At 35.3% G+C, this 8,808-nt stretch overlaps 1 pseudogene; it reads left to right on the forward strand.

The window, feature by feature from the left end:
* The first annotated feature begins 1,371 nt into the window (after nt 1-1,371).
* On the forward strand, nt 1,372-1,496 carry LOC132287515 (small nucleolar RNA R71; annotated as a pseudogene).
* Nucleotides 1,497-8,808: the final 7,312 nt, after the last annotated feature.

An 8,808-nucleotide genomic window follows, 5' to 3' on the forward strand; every position in this document is an offset into this window, starting at 1 on the left:
TGGGTGCACAAGTCTTTCAAGAATTTGGCATAAACCGAAATTTACTTGATTGCATCCAATAGTGGAAGGTTAACTTTCACTTGCCTAAACATTTCCATGATTTCATCGGTTTTTGCATTTTGCTCGTCTTTTGAAATGGATCCTTTTAAGGTATCCGGAAATGGAATCTTTGGTTCAAACACTTTTTCAAAATTTTCTTTTGAACTCTCTTCAACACAAGAAGTTTTCAAATCATTTTTCAATAAAACATTTTTAACATCATTTTTCAAAACTTCTTTTTTAAACACATCTTTTAAAACTTTCTCATTTACAAGATCATGTATATGCAATGAAGGAGGAATGGGATGTGAAACGGGATGGATGACAACTTGAGGTTGTACTGGTTCACTCTCTTCATTAGACATTCTAACTTGATTGTCCACAATCCTACCACTCCGCAAGGTAGTCACCGCATTAACATGTTCAATGGTGTGGCCTTCTGATGAGGAATGGGTTTCCACAACACATTGTTGCTTAGGTGGGGCATTTGTAGGCATCTTTCCCTTCTCTCTTGCATTGAGAGTGCTTGCTATTTGCCCTACTTGGGTTTCTAGCTTCGCAATAGTTTCAGAGTGAGAATGAAGCAATTGAGTGTTAGCCTTTAAAGTGCCCAAAGCATTCAAAACTTTCTCTTCAAATGCGGGACTTCAAGTATTACCTTGGGAATAAGATTGGTTGGGAAAATGTGAATTAGCAAATTGATTCCCTTGTGATTGATAGGGTCTATAACCTTAGGATCCTTGGTTTTGAAGTGGAGGTGGAATGTACTTCCCTTGAAAACTGCCTTGGGAAGGGTTTGAGCCATCTCCTTGGTTTTTTCAAGAGAAATTCGGATGATTCCTCTAACTTGGATTATAATGAGTACCATAAGGATTGTTCCCTTGGTTCACAAAAGCCGCATTGACTTGTTCATTAGGTTCACTTTGCACTTGTCCGTGAGGACAATGAGAAGTAGAATGAAGAACACTAGAACAAGTCATACATGTTTCATTTGATGCACGATGAGAATGGTTGGGGAAGGAAGATACTTGGTTCGCCGAGTTTTGGTTAATCATAAATTGATCAAACCTTTGAGACAAAGACTTCATTTCGGCGGCTATTTCATTTGAATGGTCGACTTGATGTAAGCCAACACTCTTCCTACCTTGTGAATTTCTACCATTCTTGGATGATAGTGTTCTACGCAAAGAATTTTCACTCATGCTTTCATAGAGACGCCACACGTCATCCTCATGTCTATCAATGTATGAGCCACCCATGGAAGTGTCAACCATACCCTTATAGTTGTTCGATAAGCTCTCAAAGAAGTATTGAACTAATTGCCATTTGGGCATGTCATGATGTGGACACTTCCTAAGCAATTCATTGAAGCGTTCCCATGCTTCATGTGAAAATTCTCGAATTGAGGTCCTCATGGCATTGGTCTCAGAAACCAGATAGTACTTCTTCGAGAACTTTTGTTGCATTTCTACCCAAGAAGTGATTGAAAAAGGCCTAAGATTGTTAAACCAATACTTTGCCTTGTCTTTTAAGGTGAATGGAAAAAGTTTGAGTCTTAAAACCTCTTCTGGCATGTCTGTATATTTTACAGTGGAACATACTTCAGGAAACTCATCCAAATGCTTGTAAGGTTCTTCACTTGGAAGTTCATGATAGTTAGGAAGCATTTGAATGGTTTGTGGCTTAATTTCATAATGATGTGCTCTAAATGGAGGCAATTGGATGCATGTAGGTGCATTATACTCATTAAGCACATAATGGTCTCTTAAAGCAAGAGGTGGATTAGCTACTTGAGGTGCAACTTGAACACCTTGGTTTTAAATTCCTTGATTGTTGATGGGAGGTTGTGGAGCATACATTGGTCTTGGCATTCCATATGGAACTTGGCCTTGTTGTTGCGGTGGTTGGTGAATGAATGGCCTAGGCATGCCTAATGGTACTTGTATGTTCTCATTGTGCACATTGGGATGAAGGATACCTTGTTGGTCTATGTGACCATTGTGCTCAACATGATTATCATTATGGTCATCCATTGAAAGATTGGGTCTATTTGAACTTCCTCTTCCCCTAGGATTTCTAACGATAGATTCAAGATGCAAATCAAGAGGGACAAGAGTTGGTCTCAATGAACGACGTCCATGCCTGCACAATACAAAACACAACAAACACAAAGAATGACAAACACTATGCCTTCACAACAATGCAATTAGACTTCTTCCTCAAACATTTAATTCATACTCCCATACATTAACAACAATGATGCAAGACAATTAAAAATAAGCCTTCCCGCGGGCCGACGATTTAACTAAGGGATTGAGTAAAGAAAGTCTCACAAAGGTCCTTTAGCACTTCAACTCCAAATTTTAAAGCTTAGCTTAGCAAATTTAGAATTTTCAGCTTTTTACTTTCTTTGCTTGCTTGAATTGAATGCTTGATGGCTCCTTTGCTTGCTTCCTCTCTAACAATGCACCTAGTTAAGTAATCAACACAATAAGTAACCAAAAAGAAAAATAAAAATAAAGCAAAGATACAATCAAAATAATACTAATCCTAATCAATTCCATAAATCCAACGTTGCCAAATCTAATCAATCAAACATCGCCAACGGCACCAAAATTTGACGGAGATGGCCGTTCCTACACGCCAAAATGATGTAGTGAATGTGCGGTTCAAGAAAAGCCTTTTGGGTCAAGTTTAAATTTATAAAAACCACTACCAACACTACTACTAACGTAACAACAGCGAGTACGGATCGTCCTAAGGGATTGTGAGGATTAAACAATGTCGTGGAATCACAATTAGGGCTAGTAGGTCGAGTGATCAAACAATTGGTAGGTTGGTTGATTAAAGAGCAACTAAATTAAACTAAGTGATAGCAAATGAGTACAATTAAGAGTAAATAAGAGAAAGAGAGAGAGATCTTAGGGTTTAGAGATCACCACCAAGTAATGCATTTCTATACCATTGACAAGTGATTAATGAGGGCAAATGTGTGTTGCAATATTGGTGTGTGTGTGTTTGGTTGATTCAACAAACAAGGGTGACTAGTTAAGCATGTATTGTCTAAACATCATGTGAGAGGCACAATATATCTAAGCAATGAAGCATATATTGTCTAAACAATATGTGAAAGGCACAATAAATCAAAATAAGTCATTAATCCTTTCATTAAGCTCACAATCCAAATACAACACAAGGATAGAGACATATGCTACTTGCATTCAAAAGCTTGGATCATCAAACAACAAGCATAGATTGTCCTCCCAATTAACACTACACTATAACGACACTACATCTATACTACTAGAATGAAAATAAACTAAGGGAAAGGCACAATCCATCAAGAGATAAGCATGAACCATCAAGAGAATCACAAAAGCACTCCTTTAAGCACTATGTTTTGACAATCTCCAAATCTATAGCATTAATACACATAGACATGCATCAATAACACAAAATCTAGAGACAAGCACATGAACATCTATTCTAGCATACATAGACACATGGATAGAATGAAATGATCAATTGAAAGCATTAAACCACATAAATCATTGAATAAACAAGATCTATATATATCAAGGTGTTAAAACATCAATTACAACACTAATCCCTCAATAATACACAAGATTAAGATATAGAAAGCATACTTGGGGCTAACTCTAGCCCCAAGAGGATGTCTAGCCACTTATGGTGATGATGCTCCAACCTTCAAGAGCTAATTCCATGGTTAAAATCTGCTCCTTGTTGATGAAGAACTCCAATGGTGTCTCTAGCCTCCTCTTCCTCTCCAAGAGATGATATGAAAATAATGTTTTTTCCTTTTTTCTTTATTTTTTTAATGTAAAAGCAATCCTTATCCTTATATAGGTAGGTCAAAATGACACCCAAAATGAGCTGGGGTCGTGCACACAATATTCCCTAATGATTGGATAAAGGACAACTTTCAATGAGATGGAATTTTAACTTTTTCGCACTAGAGGAAGTTCAATTGATCGAACCTTGAACTTGGATCGATCGAAAGTAAGTGAGATCGATCGAACTTAGGCTGGATCAATCCAACTGGCTAAGCTTTTTGGAAAAAGACAAATCCGAGATATTTATGGGAGATAGTTATGGGAAAAGGACAAAAGTGGTTAATGAGTGGTACAGCTGTGGATAGGATCAATCATTTGAATAAGGACAAAAGTGTTTGATCGATCGAAGGATGGTGTTGGATTGATCGAACTTTTAGAACTTTATGCTTTTGGGTCAAGGCTTGGATCTATCTTGAAGTGCTGAGATCGATCATTGTTCGATCGATCGAACCTTGAACTTGGATCGATCGAACCTTGCTACTTGCCACCTTTGGCTTCATTTGCTTCCTTCTTTCTTCACTTTGCTCCTTTCTTTGATTAATCCCAGAATTGCTTCAATTAAGCTCTTATTTGGCTGAGTTAGCTTATTTTCGGGATAAGTGCCTGAAAAAGGAAATAATATGAAATCAATCTAAAACGGTAAAGTAAGATAGATAAAGGCACTAGAATGTCTAAGCTTAAGGGGTTTAAAAACGCACTTTTCAATGCTCATCAGTGAGCATCCAAAAATAAGGTCTCCTTTCATGTAAAACCAAATTCAACGGGGGTGAGTAAACAAGTTACTCCGTAGGATGAAGCGTATGCGTATACCCTAAAGTTTCAATGGTTCTTTACAATGTAATATAAACTAAATACATATGGATCATGCCTCCTAACGTCTAGTTTCAAGGGGGTACCTAAAGGATCATCCTAAGCTATGTTTTAAACAAATTGAAAGCAATCCACAAATGGTAAGACAATTAATCAATTACAATGGTAATATTCCATAAGATATAACAAGTTACAACCCTAGGTTATTTCAACTTGTAAAATGAACGTGAAATCAACAATATGGAAAACTTAGGAGCAGTGTCTGGTCATTAACTCACAACACAAGACAATTAGTTGTTTGAGGCTTTTAACCTATAAGGAACTACCTAAGTACACACTATATTATAGGGAGAACTCATACCTCCCATACTAGGGCCTTAGCCATGTCACATTTTCTTTGCCCCAAGTATTTTCAGAATCAATCAAGTAAGTTACAACTATCAAATAGTTATATAATGCACGTAGTCACCTTCCACACACATCAAAATTTTGAACTACACACAAGATATGTCCTCAAGCTATAATGGCATACACAATGTCAAGTTCACAATGAGTATCAATTCAAGTTACTACAACCTAATCAATAAATGAAATAAATTCAAACTAGTATGAAATGAGTTTCAAATCCATAAATTTAACAACAACATAATGTTAACTACACAATTAAATCATCGGCAATATTTAAATAAAATCTCTAAAGTTACACTAACCAAATCATGTGATTTCAAATCATCACCAAATGAAATAAGATTAATACAATACAAAGATCATCCACAATCCTTCAATAATGTAAAACCCTAAGTCAATTTCATGTTATACACATCTAGATACAATCCTAGAAATCAAGAAAAACATGCATACAATGTATATTATCAACTAAGAATGTAAGATACTATAAGAGGATAAACATACGATGACCCCAACCTCACTAGAGGATTGCTAATTCCTTTAGAATCCAAAGCAAATGGAATCAGATGGGGAAAATAAGCAAAAGTGTTGTAGAGATGGAAGAGTGAGAGCTTTTGTCTTCAAGGTAGAGACTAAAAGCTCAAAGAAAAGGGCTTGAAAAGAAGAAATGGAGGCTAGGGTTTCAAGGTTCAACAATGGTGGCTTTGTGAGGAAGATAACATTTCACAACTTTTCCCACTAACTTAAAACCCTTATAAACCAAACACACCATACCAACACTACCTCTCTCTCACACACACACCTCTACTGTCCATTTGTCACCCAACTAGGCCTCCTCACAAGATGTAATCAAGGCCTTACACTTGTCACCAATCTAGGTTTCCAAGTGTCCCAATGGCAAGTCAACATGTTGTCCAATGAATAAGTGACACTTGTCACTCTTTTTCCCAAATTGCAACTTAGTCCCTCCACAAAATATCCTAAAAAATAATTGCACAAAAGTTCCTAAGGCAAAATATCTCAAAAACATAATTACGTAAAACACACTGAAAAACAAAAATGTTTCCGAAGAAACCACGCATCCATGCCCCTAGAAAATTTAAAATAAACGAGCATGCTTTATAATGAAATTAAGACATACGATAATATAATGCAATGCACATGGTGCTAAAAATCAGTTCCAAACACCAAAGCCTACCTCGGGCGCAACAAAACCCTAAGGTAACACGGAAATAGAATAAATCAAATAAATAAAATAAAATAAAATAAAATAAAAAAATGAATACCGTAAAATTGAAAAAGGAAAAAGAAGACTCGGTCTTCACAGAAGACATTTAAGTTTCTCTTTATATATACATATATGATATATATGTGTGTGTATTGCCCTGTTTTAGACCTGTGTTGTGGAAGAGTTTTGGACCCCTACCTCTTAGTTGATTTGGCTAAAAGATCCATTTGTTTCACTCAATCAGTGTTGGGTGACACCTTTTGTTACTGGTTTATGGTATGAGTCAGTAGTATGTAATTAATAATATATATAATTAAATATATAATCATATATATATATATATATATATATATATATATATATATATACGGTTCTGGTACCCAACAGTTCCCACGGGTCTTGAACCGGAACCGAAATCGAAACCAAACTGTAGGTCCACGATTCCAGATTTTCTAAACTGGGACAAGAACCGAAACCATGAGAACCGGAATTGAAGCCCCAGTTCGATTCAGTTCCACCATTATACGGTATTTTTGTGCACCCCTAATCCGGTGGAAGCAAATGTGGAAATAGATGCTCTCAACAGTCGATACAATGATTAATATTTTGGTCAGTTGTTAAGTTATCAGTTGCGTTCATAGCATGGGTAGTAGTGACACCTGATACTATTAAGGTAATGAATGGGTTCAATTTATAATTTTGGATCTGACTTTAGAAGATGTGTTATTTTATTCAAATTAAAGTTTGAGGTACTAGGAGACAATTAGTAGATCTTGTAAATGATGTTATGAAGGTTGGGGTGACTAAATTGTATAATTCATGATTTTTGGTGCACCTAGAAGGTGACAAGGCACATCAAGACATCAAGCATCGATTTTAGTGGATATGTAGAGGTAGGGATATACTCATAATTGTCTTTAAGTGTAACACCTGTTAGAGGGTGAAAATTGATCATCAGAGATAATTGTGATTTTTATAGCAACTTCCAATATTGGAGTGGAACTGGGAACATATTGGTGTGGACGGTATAAAGAAATTATCTACATTAAATTGGAATTTTAATTCCATATGAGTCACGAGTGGTAAATTGACCAAGTTTGCTTGTTTGATGTTGGTTTGAGTAGTGTTCACCATAGAGCTTTATACTAGCTTTACATTTTAGGGATGGTGAAGTTCTATAATATATCATTGTCTATTACGATGGATAAAAATTTCTATTTTGAAAGGATTTTTAACAGACTTTGAGTACATTATTCCTAGATGGAGGGACTGATCAAGAGAGTTAAACGAATTTTGGATGATATACGTAAGGCATATATCCTAGATTTTATAGACAATTGGAAGTATTCACGTCCCTTTTCAGATTTTTCCTACAGCAATGATTAGCAAAAGACTTTTGGGTAGTAACGTTTGAGGTTCTGTATAATAGACTTTATAGACCTCTTGTTTGTTGGTTTAAAGTTGGAGTGAAAGCTGTATTATCAGATCTTGACTTCATTAAGGACACGTTGGAAAGGATTACTCTTATTAGAGATCAATTGTGCACTATCTAAAGAGGGCAGGCGAATTATGTAAATAGTTGAACTCATATATTAGAGGTTGTGTATTGAGAATCGGTTTACTTGTGGTGTCTACCGTATAGAGAGCAATGCAGTTGAGAAAGAAGGGTGATTATTACTTATTATATAGATCCTTCAAGATTTTGTTTATCGATTGGGGTAATAGCCTATGGATTAGTGCTAGTTATCATTTGTGTTGGGTGTATGGTGATTTCGTACTTATATTTTGTGAAAAATTGTAGTGATATGAGTAGTTACCAACGTATAAAAGTTAGATAAATCGGGTTGTTGTTTGATGCAGCTTATGTGTAGTACTCTTATCGTGTTCTTGATAATAGGAACCATGTATGTTGCTACATGATTATTTGATGTGTTTGTATTTAGTGGAGCCTTCATAAAAAGGCCTAATCCAATTGGGAATCGAAAATGAATTTAGATAAAAAAAAATCAGGATTTTCGTGAATTTCGAGGACGGAATTCCTTTGTTAGGGGAGAAGAATATAATACCTCTATATTTTAAGGGAATTGTTTTAATTCATTTATTTGGATTATTTAGTTTAATTGTATATTTGTTTGATTTAAATTATTTTTGTTGGATTAAATTGTTTTGTTAGTTTATTGTTTATTTAATTAAATTGTTTTGCTTATCTAATTAAATTATGTATTTTGTTATTGAATTGTTTATTTATTTGTCTATACAATTGTGTGCTATGTGAACGTTATTTGTGTTTGTTAGAATTCAATTTGTGGTTTCTTTGATTAGTTGTTTATTTATTTGTTTAATTTATTTTTAATGTTAATGGATTGGGTTTAAAAGTAAGGCCAATGTTTGGACTTGGATTGAGGGAGGTGAAGGCCTTAATACTTTAGGCCGAGTTTGTGTTATTATTCGAGGCCCATTTGGTGTGTG

Source organism: Cornus florida, unplaced genomic scaffold (assembly GCF_030987335.1).
Source record: "Cornus florida cultivar Cherokee Brave unplaced genomic scaffold, ASM3098733v1 CherokeeBrave_3.0.0_Hap2_Chr11, whole genome shotgun sequence".
Classification (NCBI taxonomy): domain Eukaryota; kingdom Viridiplantae; phylum Streptophyta; class Magnoliopsida; order Cornales; family Cornaceae; genus Cornus; species Cornus florida.